The sequence below is a fragment of the Protopterus annectens genome, chromosome 3.part1 (assembly GCF_019279795.1).
Source record: "Protopterus annectens isolate FY-2018-M chromosome 3.part1, PAN1.0, whole genome shotgun sequence".
NCBI classification, from domain to species: Eukaryota; Metazoa; Chordata; order Ceratodontiformes; family Protopteridae; genus Protopterus; species Protopterus annectens.
Genome location: NC_056732.1, coordinates 1,794,875,481 through 1,794,894,971, shown reverse-complemented (window position 1 = coordinate 1,794,894,971; position 19,491 = coordinate 1,794,875,481).

Genomic DNA, 19,491 nt, shown 5'->3' with positions numbered 1-19,491 from the left:
CAATAACCCACGCCTGGGTGTGGGTAATGCTGGATATACCCACGGTTGGCGTGGTGCGGTCCCGAGGGCGAAGCCCGAGGGACCAAACAAAGGCAACCGTGGGTAAATACAGCATTACCTACACCCAGAAGTGGGTCATTGCTATTATACCATGACACCATTTAAGAAAATAAACTATTAATTCCCCCACATAATGGCATAGTATGCCTGTCTGCTGCCCAGCCGCAGATGTCTGGCATCCGCGGCGGTGCTGATGTACTGCGCGAGATGTCCGTTGCGAATGTCAAAACTGTCTCGCTATGTTACACCCAGTTAACACAGCAAAACACTACAAAACAGCAACGGAGAGCTTGCTGTCCCCGTTGCTTTGTTGTACAACCTGTCACGCTATGTTAAATGTGTGTAGCATAGCGAGACTGCCTCAAAGTAAGCAACGGACATCTCCTTGGCTCAGTTAAAGCTGGCACGCTATGTTAAACCCATGTAACATAGCGAGACAGGTTTGAAATACCGAGGTATACTAATGGAAATAGGTCCGGGCGACCGGACCGTTTGCCATTACTATAACTCGATCTACAACGGGCACGCTGGCCAAGCAGCGTGCACGGTGTGGAATAATGGGGGGGGTGATGGTATAATAAACATGGACAAACCGTGTCCATGTGCCTCATCTGACATTTGTACATGGTCAGGGCAGTTCTGTACACTAGGCGGACAAAACCAAACCCAGAGCACCACAGGAACACCCTGACAATCAAAGACCTGTATGCGTTGGGGCTATAAGCCTCTGTGATCTGAATATCCCTGCGGTTACGCCATATGCATCCTGGGTCAAGAGCATTAGGGAATAGGGAATGTGTAACATGTAGTACCACACTTTTCCCAGCAGGAGAATGGATGCCAGTGACGTAAGTGAGTGCGGGGGGGGGATATGCAAATGTAGCGATGTACCATGGGTATGCATATAAATGAGACAGAACAGCAAACGTGTAGTGGTCACAGCAACCGGCCAACGTGAATGCAGTCCCATTTGAATTATGACTATAGAACATATATATGTGAACGTGTAATTAATGCGTCTGTGCCGCAAAGACAGTTACATATGTAAAGGTGAAAGTGTGTTCCGCATACGTCCGTTAACCGGAGCAGAGATATGTTACTGGAACAGTCACAACTAATACAGGCCACGTAAGCACACAGACTCAGTAAACATATGTAACCCAGAATACCGATATGCATGTGCCTGCGTAACCCACAATGAGGAAATGCAAGTGCGCCTGTGCAGTGATCCGCTCACAGCAGAGTAACTTAATGCTGTTTCCACGTTAGTTATACATGTCTCAAAACTGTCAGCCTGTGAAAGTATGGAACCAGACAATGCCATGCAAAGTACTGGTACAAATAGTGTGAAACACATGATATGTGCTAAGACAAACATAGAAAGTGGATAGAATAACGGGTGTGTTAGTAGCAGGGATTGACGAAGGGTATGCATTTGTAGCCTGGCCTACCTGTCAGAAGGTGCCACCGTAAGTCTCACATGAAATGCCAGCAAATTGACAGATAGACACAGGTCAATATAAAACACACCTAAGATAAAGGGCCAACCATCCGTACACTCTGCCAGTATCTGTACAGTGGAAAGGTATGGTATGGTAATAGATGTGTGTACACAGGTAATCCACAGACATTAACAAAGCAAGGTACAAAACGAGGAGTTTACATGTATATATGTACACACAACAGACCTATGTCCCGTATATCTGACACATGGATATAAATATGCCAAGTAATAGATATTATGGGTAGTCAAACAGACATCCATGAATGGGGAACATACAGCAGCAGTCAAAATCACTGGCCAGAAAGTGACAGTCCAGCAAGTTCTACACTTTAAACATGCACACTGGTGTCCATTGTAGGACTCCAAAAATGTATCCATTCGCAGCCCCTGCTACAATTGACGCAAAAGAAGTGACAGCCGCAAATACGAATTAGCTATACATGCACTAAAAGCGGGTTCAAGGGTGATGACACATGTGTCCATGAAATGCAGGACATATGAACAGACATCCCTAGAGTGGGGAGTGCATATAAGTGCGTCCACATCCCAGTACCGCACACATTAACCATGTGTAATGTGTACCGTAGAGGGTTGCAGGCATGGGAACCTGGGTATGCAGAAATGGGCCTAGTCGTTGTTTGGCAGAGAATCCGTAGGCCCGCCCCGTGGGAGGGATGTGGGTATAGCACATGCCTTTATCCCCACTAATGGTGCAAAGCACCCACCGGATAATGCGGAAAGCAGGTTGGAAATATGTACAGCCCTATATCAGTGTCCTGCAGGGGATTCCCATGGATGGACATGCGTGTGACCAAGATGGTACCCATAACTGGAAAACTGTCAGAATAACACAGCTGCAGTAAGGCATAGTACAGGAAATACAGATAGGGACCATATTATAAAATCCCCATACAAAGTCAGACCGTTGTGCGAATACTGGCGTAGCCATGAATACGGATGTTATGAGTGTCAGTAATCATGCAATGGAAATAGCGGTCACTATCACCTACCGCACAGTCCGGAATGCCTAGGCAGCAAGCAGCTAGGAAGGCACATCACTATGTGAAACGTAACAAGGGCAAAGGCCGAACCGTCAGGGCGTGTACACATAATGACAACAGGTCAAGGGTATGAAGGAGCTAACCTGTCCAAAATACATGTACTGAACCGGTGATAGTAGGCGGACAGGTGAGAAGAAAGACAGCAGGACAAATGTGCAAACATGTATAAGTTATATCCCGGACATTGTGACTGACAACGTATGCCCCACGAAGGTCACTGTGGAAGGTAATCAGACACAGAGGTAAAGTGTCCCCCAGGGTGTCATGAAGTGTCAACATAACAATTACCAGGCCCCCATGGTCGTACGTGAGCCCCGCCACTGACGGAAAGCGCAAATATGACACACACATATGGTACATGAAAGACCAATTAGTGTGGATAAGCAGATGTAGACCTGTGTGAGGAATACAACTGTCTGCGTGGGTGTGTCGTGCAAATAGAAGGTAATGTCATGTGGTCTGTCATGCCGCCATACACTGTCTGTGTATTGTAGTCAGACAGTAGGTATGTTGTATCAGACACATACCCTGCAACTGCACAGATGTACGCAGACTGTGTAGAAGTCTGCCTCATATGTGTCCTGTGTTCCACGTAACAGTAACAGTCCTGCGCCCTCATGATAACTGACGACAGGAAACAACGACAAACATGCGATGAAGACACCAAATCAGACAGAAATGCCATACGCATGCATAACATATCACTGTGCCCACTATCAATGTTTCTAAGAGCAACATGTCATGACTGGCCCTGAGTGTCCCACTATCACATAAGGCCTTGTCCAGATATACGCTCCTTGAGGTGGAGTGTTATGAACAGACACAGATACATGTGTGTGGAAACATTATTATCCACTGCAAGAAGATGTAATGTGCTGCAGTAGGAGGGGCAGTACTGTCCGCAGGTATGTGCTGAAATGCTCATTAAACAGCAGTCTACATGGATCACCTATATTGGCGACACCTGCACAGATGATTATAGTGGGACATACACACGACCATGCACACAGCTCAGATAGACATACACACACCATAAACAGGCAATGATACACAAGGTCTATGGTGTGTACAGGTACAGTGACAGTACAGCAAGGATAGCTGTCTGCCAAGATATACAGCAGATGTCTCTAGGGTGTGTAACACCTCCCGGAACGTGGACATTGCATGGACAATGTGTGGATTTGCATCGTACCACATTGCTATGTGTAAGCTGTGCAAATATGCGATACATGGGACAGACAGCTGTCCATGCAAGAGCAGCGCTATGGGCATAAAATATGTATATATATATATATATATATATATATATATATATATATATATATATATATACATCGAGAGATACAGACAGACACATGTGGCAAGGCCGGTAGTGGAGCCTACACATCGCTACCCTATCACACCACAGCAGGACGCACATAGAGAACACGCTACAGAGGTCGCTAACCACAGCAGACACACAGGCAGTCCACTAGCTGCGTCTCAACATCCGCAAACACAGAGATGTCAGCAGGATATATGTGTGTTGCGAAGCGTCTAAAACCATAACCTACGAACCCATGCGGCTGTGAGCATAGACACACACACACACACACACACACACACACAGCTGGCAGGCATGGGAATTGACCTTACACCTACCTACCCCATCGCACGACAGTATGACACAATTACAGAACGCGCTACGCAGAGTACTGAACACAGCACTGTCAGAGGCATACGTCTAGGTGGGTGACATCATCCGCAAAGGAATAGACGCCGATAGCAAATGTATGTGTTGTGAAGCATCTAAAAGCATTACTGTCTCCAGAGGCAGCTGGAAACACACACACACACACACACACACGGGGAAGGGCCAGGAGTTGAACCCACACCTACCTACATGAACACACTACAGCATGATGCATTTACAGAACGCGCTACCGAGATTACTGAGCACAGCACCGTCAGAGGCATACTTCTAGGTGGGTGACATCATCCGCAAAGGAATAGACGCTGATAGCCAATGTATGTGTTGTGAAGCATCTAAAAGCATTACTGTCACCAGAGGCAGCTGGAAACACACACACACACAGGGAAGGGCCGGGAGTTGAACCTACACCTACCTACATGAACACACTACAGCATGATGCATTTACAGAACTACCGAGATTACTGAGCACAGCACCGTCAGAGGCATACTTCTAGGTGGGTGACATCATCCGCAAAGGAATAGACGCCGATAGCAAATGTATGTGTTGTGAGGCGTCTAAAAGCATCACTGTCCGCAGAGGCAGCTGGAAACACACACACACACTTGGAAGGGCCGGGAGTTGAACCTACACCTACCTACATGAACACACTACAGCATGATGCATTTACAGAACATGCTACCGAGATTACTGAGCACAGCACCGTCAGAGGCATACTTCTAGGTGGGTGACATCATCCGCAAAGGAATAGACGCTGATAGCCAATGTATGTGTTGTGAAGCATCTAAAAGCATTACTGTCGCCAGAGGCAGCTGGAAACACACACACACACACACACGGGGAAGGGCTGGGAGTTGAACCTACACCTACCTACATGAACACACTACAGCATGATGCATTTACAGAATGCGCTACCGAGATTACTGAGCACAGCACCGTCAGAGGCATACTTCTAGGTGGGTGACATCATCCGCAAAGGAATAGACGCTGATAGCAAATGTATGTGTTGTGAAGCATCTAAAAGCATTACTGTCGCCAGAGGCAGCTGGAAACACACACACACACACACACACATGGGGAAGGGCCGGGAGTTGAACCTACACCTACCTACATGAACACACTACAGCATGATGCATTTACAGAATGCGCTACTGAGATTACTGAGCACAGCACCATCAGAGGCATACTTCTAGGTGGGTGACATCATCCACAAAGGAATAGACGCTGATAGCAAATGTATGTGTTGTGAAGCATCTAAAAGCATTACTGTCACCAGAGGCAGCTGGAAACACACACACACACACGGGGAAGGGCTGGGAGTTGAACCTACACCTACCTACATGAACACACTACAGCATGATGCATTTACAGAATGCACTACCGAGATTACTGAGCTCAGCACTGTCAAGAGGCATACTCCTAGGTGGGTGATATCATCTGCAGAGGCAAGGATGCCGATAGGGAATGAATACAGAGTGAGCAGTCACACAGCATGTTACTATCCCAAGGTGGACGTACAGTAACACGGCAGTGCTGCACTCGGGAATACTAACTATCTATGGAGCACTACATCACGAAATGGATACGGGATGCACCACAGACAGTACACCCTTTGAGAGAGCAACCTGTGTGCATGATGTAGGCATCCATTGTGGCATAGCAACTACATATAACTCACCTGGATGGCCACCATGGCTATGCAGGATGTCATTGGCCATGGCTACATGCCTAGTATCAGACGTCGGTGCCAAATGTACTGTGTCTCCATGCATGGCGTACTGGGCATGCTCACACACTTAGCATTTGCAAAGTGCAGACATGCATACACATGGAGTGTAATCATGAAAGGGCAGAGTGTGGAACGTCCTGTGTGTCCACCTACACAACAGCAACCGGGCATGCTCACACACTTAGCGGTTGCAAAGGGAAACATACATGCACACGGGTATAATCACAGAAGGGCTTAGTGCGCACTGTAGTGCATGTCCATCTACACAACTGCTCACTGGGCATGCTCACACACTTAGCATTTGCAAAGTGCAGACATGCATACACATGGAGTGTAATCATGAAAGGGCAGAGTGTGGAACGTCCTGTGTGTCCACCTACACAACAGCAAACCGGGCATGCTCACACACTTAGCGGTTGCAAAGGGAAACATACATGCACACGGGTATAATCACAGAAGGGCAGTGTGCACTGTAGTGTGTCCATCTACACAACTGCTCACTGGGCATGCTCACACACTTAGCATTTGCAAAGTGCAGACATGCATACACATGGAGTGTAATCATGAAAGGGCAGAGTGTGGAACGTCCTGTGTGTCCACCTACACAACAGCAAACCGGGCATGCTCACACACTTAGCGGTTGCAAAGGGAAACATACATGCACATGGGGTATAATCACAGAAGGGCGCAGTGTGCACTGTACTGCGTGTCCATCTACACAACTGCTCACTGGGCATGCTCACACACTTAGCATTTGCAAAGTGCAGACATGCATACACATGGAGTGTAATCATGAAAGGGCAGAGTGTGGAACGTCCTGTGTGTCCACCTACACAACAGCAAACCGGGCATGCTCACACACTTAGCGGTTGCAAAGGGGAAACATACATGCACACGGGGTATAATCACAGAAGGACGCAGTGTGCACTGTAGTGCGTGTCCATCTACACAACTGCTTACTGGGCATGCTCACACACTTAGCATTTGCAAAGTGCAGACATGCATACACATGGAGTGTAATCATGAAAGGGCAGAGTGTGGAACGTCCTGTGTGTCCACCTACACAACAGCAAACCGGGCATGCTCACACACTTAGCATTTGCTACGCGCCATCCAGCATGCAGACGGAGTGTACACACTGCAGGTCACAGTAAGGTAAACCTGTCCACATGCACAGGGTGGTCACACATGCAGTTACTCGTACACACACAGATGACATCACAGGCGTCACGGGTGCAGGTCACACATGTACACACTGCAGTGAACACTGTAGCTGCCATGCCAGCACCATGTCATCGGTGCAGCAGTATGCCACACGGTCCAACAACAGCATGTGACACATGTCCACAGGTCTGTATAGCAGTGTACACCAGTTGTGCAGAGCACACATGTACTAACAGTGATCCAACATGTGTGATGTAGTCCACCCATATCAGTATACATGGACATGTCTGCTCCACACATACCACGGCCCTGACACAGCTGTGACACATGACTGCCGCTGTACCAGAGTGAACCACCGTCCGGATACGTCATACATGTGAATGTCTGGATGTGTGCATGGACTGCACACATGACACATACATAGCCTGTGCTGTACCACATGCATAGCACCGGCGTACGCGGCGCTACACACACGAATGGAAGGTGGACCCATGTCTGTGGTATGCTCCCACTAGAGGGTGTAGCGGTGTTGACTGGGACACATACCCTTGTATTGTTTGCCTGTGACAGCTGTGATACCATACCACAGTCCATGTTTTATGTATGTCAACACACATGTCAAAACGTAGCAATGCATACACACATGGCAACAGGAGACACATGTGACACATGTACTGTGCATGGAGCAGCCATGCATGAGCAGTGGCCGATGTCCATAACATAGTTGCAAAACCCTACCACATGCGTACCCATCATAGGGGCCTATATGGTGGCATAGAAACAGCACGTATGGAGGTATGTGTGTACATCATGTGTATAAACACCTGTCTACATGCATGTGTGCAGGTGGTGGCTCACAGGTGTGTCACACACCATCCTACCCTGCCATGTGCATACAGTATGCTATGTCGCTGTTACATGACAGTGCTGACATAATGCATACCCAGTGGTCAGGTGTCATCGACTGTATGTCACATGGCAACTGTAACACCTACCACCTCCCAAGTGCATATATCGGCACATCTGCCGGATACAGTGTTGGTACACATAATGCACTACATACCGCTGCATGCCTGCACACGTATCATATGGCGGGTGTAGTATTCCCAGCACTGACATGTGTGCATGAATGTGTGCCCATGTATGCCACATATCGGGGGGAATATGTCCCACGTGCTACACATCCCTGTACACCATAGTAGAGGTCTGTACATACCTCAGTGTGGGGTGCATGGATTGGGATGGTGCAGTACATGCAACACGTTGTCTCTCCATGTATACATGTGTGGTCACCACAATGTGTGTGTGTCAACATGTTTGTATGTCTGCTGCTTGGTGTGAGGGTGTATGCAAATATACTGTTGTGAACGGACACTAACCACACAGGGTGGCCATCCCATACTGGTGCTGCATTGCACAACCCTGTCGATGCCATAGGTGTGAGCCATACTGGCCACCTGTGCATGTCCGCACCCTGTGACATGGCGTGTGGGTGCATAGTATTGTGAGGGTGCTGACCACACAGGCAGGTGTCCCCATCTGCACACTATGGGGTGTGCGTCATAGTGGTGTACACCCCGCGATTGCGACCATATACCTGTACTGTTACAGGGTCCTACTGCTGCACAGCATGCACCACAGCTGACAGGTGACACCTGAAGTCAGTGGCCAGCACGCTGTGTACGACACCTGCACCATGTCACCATACCTGTACTGTGTCCTGCTATGTATGTGATGTCTCTGTCCACTGTAGCCTGTGGCACCGACCACATGCGTCAGGTGCAGTATATGTGCGGACATGTGTGTCATGTAGGTGTCCAGGCAGGTTGCGGGTACATGTAGTATGCTGATATTGCCAGATGTGCCTGTGGGTAATCCACAGCTACATGTGGGGGACCGATAACAGTGCTCCCTGTAGGCACATGCGAGTACACCATAGGAGGGATTCAGGTTATCAGAACCAACATGGTACTACACATGTAACCATCACACATACCGTGAACACATCACAATGCATGCTGCACCTGCACTACATGGTATGTCTGCTGCATGTTGACAGTACACAACCCACGTCACATACGCATCTGTCAGTCTTCACACACAACCACTGCAACATACACATCCCACGCTATGCATACACAGGTATCACATACACCTCTCACTATCCTGTCCACCCTGTGCATCAGAATATATTTGCATAACCCTGCACCGATGGTGTGGATGACAGGGATGCGGCAGAGGCTTCATCATATGCACAGGGTGATATGTATGCCAGGGGCATAGGCTGCACCAATGGATAACATCATGTGTGTGTGTGTAAGGGCCGGTGAGTTTACTGGGCATGTCTGTGCAGAATGCATGTGGATGTGGTGGAGCCCTACAGTTGTGTCTGCTGTGTGTGGGTATGTGTGTACACAGTTCAGCCATATGTGATGCCTACATGGGGTATAATTGACAGCCCCAGACTGTACAGTGCAGGTTGTACAGCTCACTGTGTCCGTCCGCGGCCACGTGACCCGTGCCTGCCTGGGGTTGCACGGGCACTACCAGGTGGAGGTATAGAGTGGCTACTGTCCGATGACACATGTCCGCTGGAACCGTGTCCACGATGGGACCAGCCAGGGCCACGTCCACGTGGCCTGCTGTGTCCTGGTGTGGACAGTGCAGCACCAGCTGCACTGCTACTGCTACCGGCACTATGTGGGTGGGCATGAGAGGTGGCACGCACACGTCGACCTACACTAGGCGGTGTTGCTGGCCTACGCCCACGTGTCCTACGCCTCACCCCTACCAGGTGTTCCAGCACAGACAGCTCACGCTCGCGGATTGCCATGCCTCGGTCGAGGATTCCAACCATTTCACCTAATCGCCTATCCAGTACATTAGCAATCTGCTGTTGAGCATTCGCCAATGACTGGATGTTGTCATTTAGGGTATGGATTGCAGCCCTCTGCAGCCTCTGCCCTTCTTGGTTCTGCCATTCTGCACGTGCCTGTGCCGCCATTACAGTCTGGAACATGCGTCTGGTGATACCAGCTGCTGCCTGTACTGCAGGTGCATGTCTGCCAGAGGTCCTCCTACGAGCAGCACCAGCCACATGCCTGTGTGGCACCTCGCCAGTCATTACACTGGCAACATGGTGTGCAGGCACACCTTCTGTAGACACCACACATTCCTGTTCAATGCCAACAGATGCTGACTGTCCTTCCTCTATGGGCAACGGTGATGTGGTATGTGTTGGCATCAGAACCGTGTCGCGGGATGAGGGAACATAGGTGGGATGGTAACCAATGGCGCAGATTCTGCCCCTGACAACCCTGCCTGTACCTCATGCATATGGTCATCACCGCTAGTATCTGTGTGGACACTAACATCAGATGGACCGCAGGAGGGTAACGCACCTACACCACCTGTGAATACAAAGACATACTGTAAGGTACATTACACACAGACACACACACACACACACACACACACACACACACACACACACACACACACACACACACACACACACACACACACACAGACACACACACACACAGACACACACACACAGACACACCATGCATGTGTTATTTCAGATGGCATGCAGCATTCCTGCACTACAGCACAGGGACTGCAGCTCAGACATTAATAGTGTTAGTATGCATACCACCCTGGGGTGCACACTACATCACGCACGTGTAGTATCAGTAGGCATGCAGTACACACAATCATGGTAGTTTGCATGCATCACCGTGATACACCATGTGGCCACAAACAGGTTAACAGTACACATGGCTGACGTTACCTTGACATGTAATCCGCTGACATGGGCAGTAACATGTCTACATGTGTGACACAATGGTGTCCCGCCACATGCACCGCATCATAATGGGCTTCACAGTGCAGTGTTGTGTGTACAGCCTACAGATAGAATGCATGTTTAGCACATATGTATGTGCAGGTGTGGTTAGTGTGACCCGTGTACATAGCTATACAGTGTGGAGTACAGGCACTGTGCCACTGCATGGCAACATGACGCATGTATGTTGCTGTGCAATGCATAACATGGATGCATTGCATTGCCATGACTGCAACACAGTCATGCTGTTCCACAGCACGTATATGGTAGACATCGGTGACACCTCCGGTGGCTGCAGACAAGCATTCCGGTTGTCCGGTGTAACACATCAAATGTACAGGTGGTCCACTACGGCTATGATTGCACTATGTGTGGACAATGTGCAACGGGGTCTATCCACATCAGCCGTACTGTGTGGCAACATGCCTGTGGCTATCACCCATGGCCATGTGTGAATGGGTCTTGGACAATTGTGTGTGATGGGCATCGTGTACACATGTCTGTGGTGTCCCATGTGACATACACCCATACATGTCGGAGGTGTCACAATGCACAGGGCTATGCAGACAACAGTGTGGATGTTTGTTATGTCGGGTGTAGGTCATGTGATGGTGTGTCAATATTGCAGACAGAACACCACAAGCTTGGGACATGTCAGGTGGCGTGTCACAATGTGTGCACACAATGCAGGGGCATATGTCACATTGGTGACACCTGTGTGCTGCCCAGATCACTGCTCACTGTGTGGTACTGTGTGCATACCACGGATGTTGTTCCAATGCATACTACATATGCATCCATTGTAGAACACCTCCACCGTTGTATGCATAGCTGACCGCACATATCACATTGACAGGTACTGTGGTGTCATGCCAGTGTATAATAACGGTTGTATCTACTGCACATGGGTGGCATGTGTGTGTCTGGTGGTGCGACCTGTATAACGTGACTGGAACAAAACCCAGGTGTGCCTGTTATACCTGGCCACATGGCAAATAACTCTACACTGTAACATGCCTGATACTGACAACAGTCTCACCTGTGACGGACCCCTGTCTGTGCGACACGCCAGAGGTACCTGTATAGGGGCGACACAACAGTATAAACATTAGCCATGACTGTATGACAGCCACAGTTCACACTGTGCATGTGACATCATGTACCTGTGTGATAGCATATGGTATGCACACGTCTGCATACACAACGTAGCATACTGTAGTATGCGGCTTGTGTGCCCATATACCTGGCATGTGTTGTTACTTTACATGATGTACAGTGACACCTGCAACTACAGTGGATATCATACTCATATGCAAGACTGACTTACCAGGCAACTCCAGGCTCATTGGTTGGGAGACACCCACCTCCACGATGGCGGCTAGTGTTTCAGCATGCTGTTCCCTGGGTGTCCCCAGACTGGCCAGGAGCTCCTCTGTGTGTGTGAGTGGGGCTGGGTTGGTGGCCCACCACCTGTTCCACCTTGTTCTCTGGCGATTGCAGTGGCACGCTGTTTCGCATGCCGTATGAGGTCCGTGCAGTGTCGGCGTACCTGCTGGTAGGTGCGGTTGTTGCCACCGACGTCATTCACCCTCCTGTGCATATCCTGCCACAGGTCATCCCGCTGCTGCGCTTGCTGTGGTACATGGCTGAACAGCACGTCATAGTTGTCATGGAGCAATGGTATGATTACTTCATCCTCCTGGCGGCTGAAGGCTGGGAGTCGTGAACGTGGCATTATCTGTAAGACATAATGATGGTGACAGGTCACATTCACACTGATGTACTGGCATACCGCTGAACATACATTGCTATGACATGTACGACATCTGCACAGTAATCTCTGAGACGCATCATGACACTGACACTGCTGACGTGTTGCTGTCACACCTGTCACGCCATTATGCAGTGGATAGCATATCTCTGTGTCAACTCACACTGTACATACTCCATGTAGATGGTAACCTGCTGTGGACATGTGTACCTGCCTGCACCTGTGTTCTTACCAATCTGCACTTGGCCCGATGTGTCCACAGTTCTACTGTTCACCTGGATGCTGTGTATATGTCACATGGCATCACAGACGCAGCCGTTATGGACGTCAGCAGTGGCACTGCACACATACACATGGACACCTGTACATGCATGTGTTTTGCCATATACATCTACTCAGCACTGTACGGGTGTTGAACATCCTGCCACGGCTCGCCTGTATTGCACATGTGATACACATGGGACAATGTCTAATCATATGACATGTGCAGGGATGGTCAAACATAGCATGTGCGCGCGCACATTGTACACGCTGTCACACAGCACTTGTGACACCACAAGGTGCATCAGTGCCACATTACTGATCCGGTCAGTTGATAGTGCATGTGCCATGTGGCCATCGCACCATGTATGACTGTGATGGCACGTGCAGCCTTGATGGACAGGGTTGCATGGTATGGCAGGGTATATCACATAAATGGCACAGGGATGTGTCCAGCCTGTGGAATACCAGTATTGGGAGGGTGGCTGTCCATTCCATATGTCATTTATATGGGTATATGGACATGTCGCATGTCCATCATCATGGTGTGGACAATGTCCTTCTGCAAGGTAGGCAGCATGCTGCATGGTGGGGTGTGTATGGTGCATGCTGGTATCGCACACCCATGCATAAACATTACCCCTGACAGGTGCTATGTGCTGTAATATTGTTCAACACAGTGCTGTATATGCCCGCACGGTGATATCCCGTGCACATGGATGGTACCCCGACCTGACATGGGTACCTCATATGTCTACATCCAGTGCCTGCTGTCACCACCATGTCGGCGGGTGCACCGCACAGCACCATCCCTTCCACAGTGACCATGGTGTTGAGCACAGCCGAGGTATTCATTTATGGGGACGGGGATGTTCACATAGCGGTGGCAATGCTGGTATCATCCATCAGACCATACACTTATGACACACACCTCACACACACAGCCCATTCAGTATGTTGTTCGCAACACTGACACAGCTATACTGCTAGGCCAGGTCCATTCCCAGCCGTACATACAGATGCATAACATGTCTCTCTGTGGCATGGGCTACAATGACGGTGGGGTTCAACACATACCGTGTTCGACTGTAGCTGGCGCTGATGTTCTGTGCACATGTCAACACATTAACCCTGTTCTACTGTAGCCAGCGGTGATGTGCTGAGCACATGTCAATGCTGCACATTGTGTTGATGTCTGTCTGTCAACAGGCCACTGGTGGAACACGCAAGGGTATTTGTAATCAAATATACATGCCGCCCTGTACAGCTGTACTGCTAACATCTCAGGTGCTAATGTGTCATGGACATGCACACCTTACCGGAAAGGTGTAAGTGCATTGCCACCCATACTCATCACCTCTTGTGGGTTGCTATTATCCAACACCCTATTTGTATTGTATTGTCAAGCTATGCACCTGTGCAGGACATGTGAGCATGTCATGCGCTACTGCGTACCTTTGCACCCATTGCACAACATGTCACACAGGTACACTGGCAGTCATACACTTCACAGCTTGCTGATGGTACGACAGGTGTTGTACACACTTAACACATATCCTGTGGGACATGGCCGTATGTACAGGCATGTCCAACCGTCACGTACCAGTGCTACCCCTATATGATGGATATGTCGTACATGTGGCAATACAGCAACTGTCACATGTACTCGTGCAATGCCCCCCTACCACCGTACAGCGGTACTGCCTGTGGGAGTTGTGCTTCTGCATCCATGCTGTGCCCATAGCTGTCAGTTGTACATCATTACATACAACGTACCTCATTTGGTGTTCTAACGGGTGCATGTTCATCACGGCACCACATTGGAAGGGTCAGTCACACAGTCATTGTTGTACATGGTTTACATGCCAGCCATGGCTTACTAGATGGGAATCATTGTAATTCATTGGGATATCATATTTATACATTGGAGCAGCGTATTCCAGCCATCATATACCCTTCCTAGATGACACTGTTAGGCAGCCAGTAGTAGGTGTTCTACGATCTGCACATTAGTCACACAGTACGAGGGCTACTGTTACCCATTCTGGGGACAGGGTGCTGACAGCTGTGGATGGGGGTGATGCTGTCGACAACCATGACTGCACCTGACGGTCACATCTGGATGGGTAACAGTCACAACACACACCGACCATCACGTAGTAACACATCATCTACAACAATGGACATTCCTGCAAGAACAATGTATGCAATATGTCTGTATGACCACTGTAGGTGCCACTGGTGGCCCCCAGCATGGCAGCCAACATCAGTGTATATCCCGCAGACTCATGGGTTACACCATTCACAACACACCAGTCACGGATGACACTGTTGTGAATCACACTGCAGTTCCACACATCATGTTACACAAGGCATCATGCACTGAGATGTTGCGGACGGGTGAACACCTCTGACACTCAACATATGCACACATGTCACATCACCTGGTACAATATATCTCTCATACATCATGTTATTGTGACTGCCCTGTGATGGCAATACACAGACTACGTGTACTGGGACATGCAATGGCTCACCGGTGTTATAGCCCTCTGGGTGTGTGTCTAGCCATGGTGTACAGTCGGCAGTGGTCTGGACATGGGGACACTGTACATTGACCTACTGTGTCACTGCAACAGTTGCCTATGCTCCTACTGTTATTGTACAGGCATGTGGTATCTGACCGCTATGACAGTCCAGGTCAAACACAATGCTGTGGCACTCATGACCTGCAGCCATCGGCCTGGGGTGTAGAGCACACATGTACATCATCACATGCTATACTGCCTCTCTGGCAGTTTCACATAACTGTCACCGGCAGGGCTGTAACTGGCAGGCACGGCATGGGGTCATGTGGAACAATGCTTGCATCTTCCACTGTGATGCACACAAGCGGGGCACACACACTATTGCACCACTCACATATCTCTGCGGTGACTGGGACCTGCCTCCATGCTCTGCGCAGCACACCTGCGATTACGGATTGTACACGGACCGTACCTTCCAGGCCCATACCTGGACCGGAACACCCACAGATGAGGGGTTCACACATCACACAGTGTTTTGCACACATCCTGGATAGTTGCTTAACACAATGCATCATAGGTGCTCCATGTGCAGATAACCGTGTTTGTGACCGCTATACACATTGTAACACGCGACAGAGTCGACAGTGTACACCACAGGTTACATACCGTCTGTGTTGTTATAGTGTACATTGGGCCTCAGACAGCTACCACTGCTGTGTGCTGACAGTAACCCACACTTCCCTGGGATAGACACCCATGTACCTACACATGCTTGAGTCATGCACTCCGCTCAGCTGGGTGAAACAATACACAGCACATACCATACCTACACTACCCTTAGCATGAACACTACCTCCATGTGACTGGTGTGACACACCTGGGTTATCCCTCTTTGGTGGATTCAACACATATGCTACACGGCCTTGCTAGCCACACCCTGGAAACACCCATCACAGCATGCACGGAACATGTGTACTACAACAACTACTACGGACGTCTGCTGACAGCAGTTGTTAACATCATGACACCCAAGCAGATGGACACTGCACATACATATGCTGACACATACCACAGTACGCTGCAGTAGCATGTACACAATTGCAGGAATCATGCTACTCCACACAGAGACATGGCGGTACTGACCAGTTCACAGACGCCACTGTGGTGGTCATGTTCCATGCACATATGTACAACCACATGTACAGGCTGTTGCACAGTGATGTACATGCACATGTGTGGGGTGCATCACTTTTCAGCCATGGTGGGTCCCTGAGGTCCATCATCACATACTCCAAGGCTAGCTACCTAAACATGACTGCCGCACATTGTGGTGTGGGGCCTCAGGCATTGTGGTGGTATGTCAGTATTCTTTGGCAACATCCACATCTGATGTCACATACAAAAGTCACCCAAGCATTGCAGACCGAGCTAATGTTGGCAACGTGCCAGGCGATGGCGTACCATCAATACACCCTCTCACTCACTACAGGGTCGCAATCCATACATGGACATCGTAGTGTCCCTGTGGTCACATACACAGTACTGATATGCACACAATATGTCCTGGGACACTGGCCCAATGTCACCTTCCAATGTCCCTGGCTGTAATGTCCCACCAACCTGTTCGAATATGTCTCCACACCAGGCCACTATATTCACTGCTAGCCTTTTGTCAGACATTGTGGACCCTGACCGCCGCACAGCGGCATTTATCGCACTACACACGGGTGGCACTGCATTGCACGAGTGGGACTATAGTCATACACCCATGACTGGGCCATTCTGCATGGCAATGGGGCACATCCTCAGGAACGTGAGTCCCACACACATTGATGGCCTCCAGGCCTTTCCTAGCACCTGTGTTGGGCTTGTGTATGCCACAGCTAGGCACATACACATGCTGGCCACCTGTCATACAGTTGCATGGGCAGTTGAGGATGGTACAGAGGCCGACACATCATACGTTGTCCTCACATTGCCTTTCAGCAACATTCCACATTCTGGTATTGACAACATACACATCCACCTGCGCATCATACCCTGTGTCTCCGGATGTTATGCTATGTGGCTCATGGACTGTACACACAGTGGTGCCAGCATACCATAGTACCTACTACATGTCAGGTACATATTGCATTACACAGTCCTCAGTCATAGGGCCACTCATGTTCACTATATGCTTACATACGGAACATGCTGTCACAGAGTACTGTCCATGCCTAGATTTCCCACACCTACATACCAAGTGCCATTATTGCTCCACCAGCTCATACCGATACCAACCATACAGATGTCAGTGTGGCGGATACTTCATATGCGTATCATGGCATCAGGATGCATGACACATGGTGCATGCACATCACCTTTGCATAACTACATTCACCCACTGACTATCACATGGATAGTGGTCCCGTACATACATATCACATTGTACATGGTTGCAGTACACACATATGCCACACACAGTCCTGTGGTTACCGTATTCCACTGTGGCATGGATATCCTTCTGCAAGGCCACACCTATCTGTACTGTGTGTGATGCTGGTACATAGGTAGCCATTGTACCTGTGAACTACACACATCTACACACAGACAAGGGTACAATAACACAATTATGGTGTACCTTCAACAACAGCTACAGCTTTACATGGCACAACAGTGACATGCCACGATGTTTACTGGGCTCAGACAGTTTACATATGCGGCTGACATATGGACAACACATCTGTACACATCTGCATACCACATACTCAGGGGTGTCTTCTGCTCTGACACGGCCCATGTCCTCCACATTAGTGATGCATATTTATTTTATTTTTATTTTATTTTTATTTTACATTTGTTGACCGGGCTAGTCTAGCTGGATAGATGTCCATTTTCAGTAGAGGCCCGGGGAGGAAGAGCTCCACACACAAAGGAAAAAAGCCCAATAGAACAATGTAGACATCTTTGTAACAAATGACTACGATAGAAGAATGTCCAAAAAGGACAGGTTACATAAAGACTACAGTAGGCAGAGAAATATACCAATATATATATATATATATATATATATATATATATATATATATATATATATAGCATATATATATATATATTATTAAAAAAATTTAATATTATACATCCATCAAATTTGATGTGAACCCCGGATAATGTCCTGGTACCCCCACGCCCCACCTGGGTGGGTTTGGTTAACCCCCCGCCCCAACACCACCATGGTGAAAATACCCGTGTACATCCCAGGCGACACTGGACCTGCCCGAACTCCCCCGTTTTAGTGCACCTGGTACCACAGCCTTTGGTGCAGGGTTAACCCCCTTGTGTTCCCCTTCCATTTAGATAACTACTGGTTTCACTCCCCGTCCCATACCTCCCGGCCATTGTTCCCCTGTTGATACATTCCTTGGCGGTTTCCTTGGGGTTTATTTAGATAGCTCTGTATACTTGTATATACGGCCCTATTACCTGAAATTTACATTAAACATATTTTAAAAGTATTAAAGCCGGGATACTTGAGCGTCAACACCTAAAAATTTACATACACTATTTCCATACACAAAGCGGGCTTTGACAGCCCTTTCATTACATCCGGTTTTGGCTTCCTTGTTTTGGGCAAAACCAAAATGCCACCCTGTATGGCTTCCCCTTTTAAATGCCCCCTTGGTTGGGCCAAACCCTTGTGGTGTTTTCCGCTGTGTACATGATGTCCCACTGCTGTACACAGGTTCTACAAGCGTTGGTATGCTCAGCATGATATCACTACACAACTACCTTTCACCACTTTCTGCATTACGGTCAAGTGTAATTAATTACAATCACCATTCACATACGTACAGCTTATTAATAAGATCATGCCACAACCTATATCGTGTTTA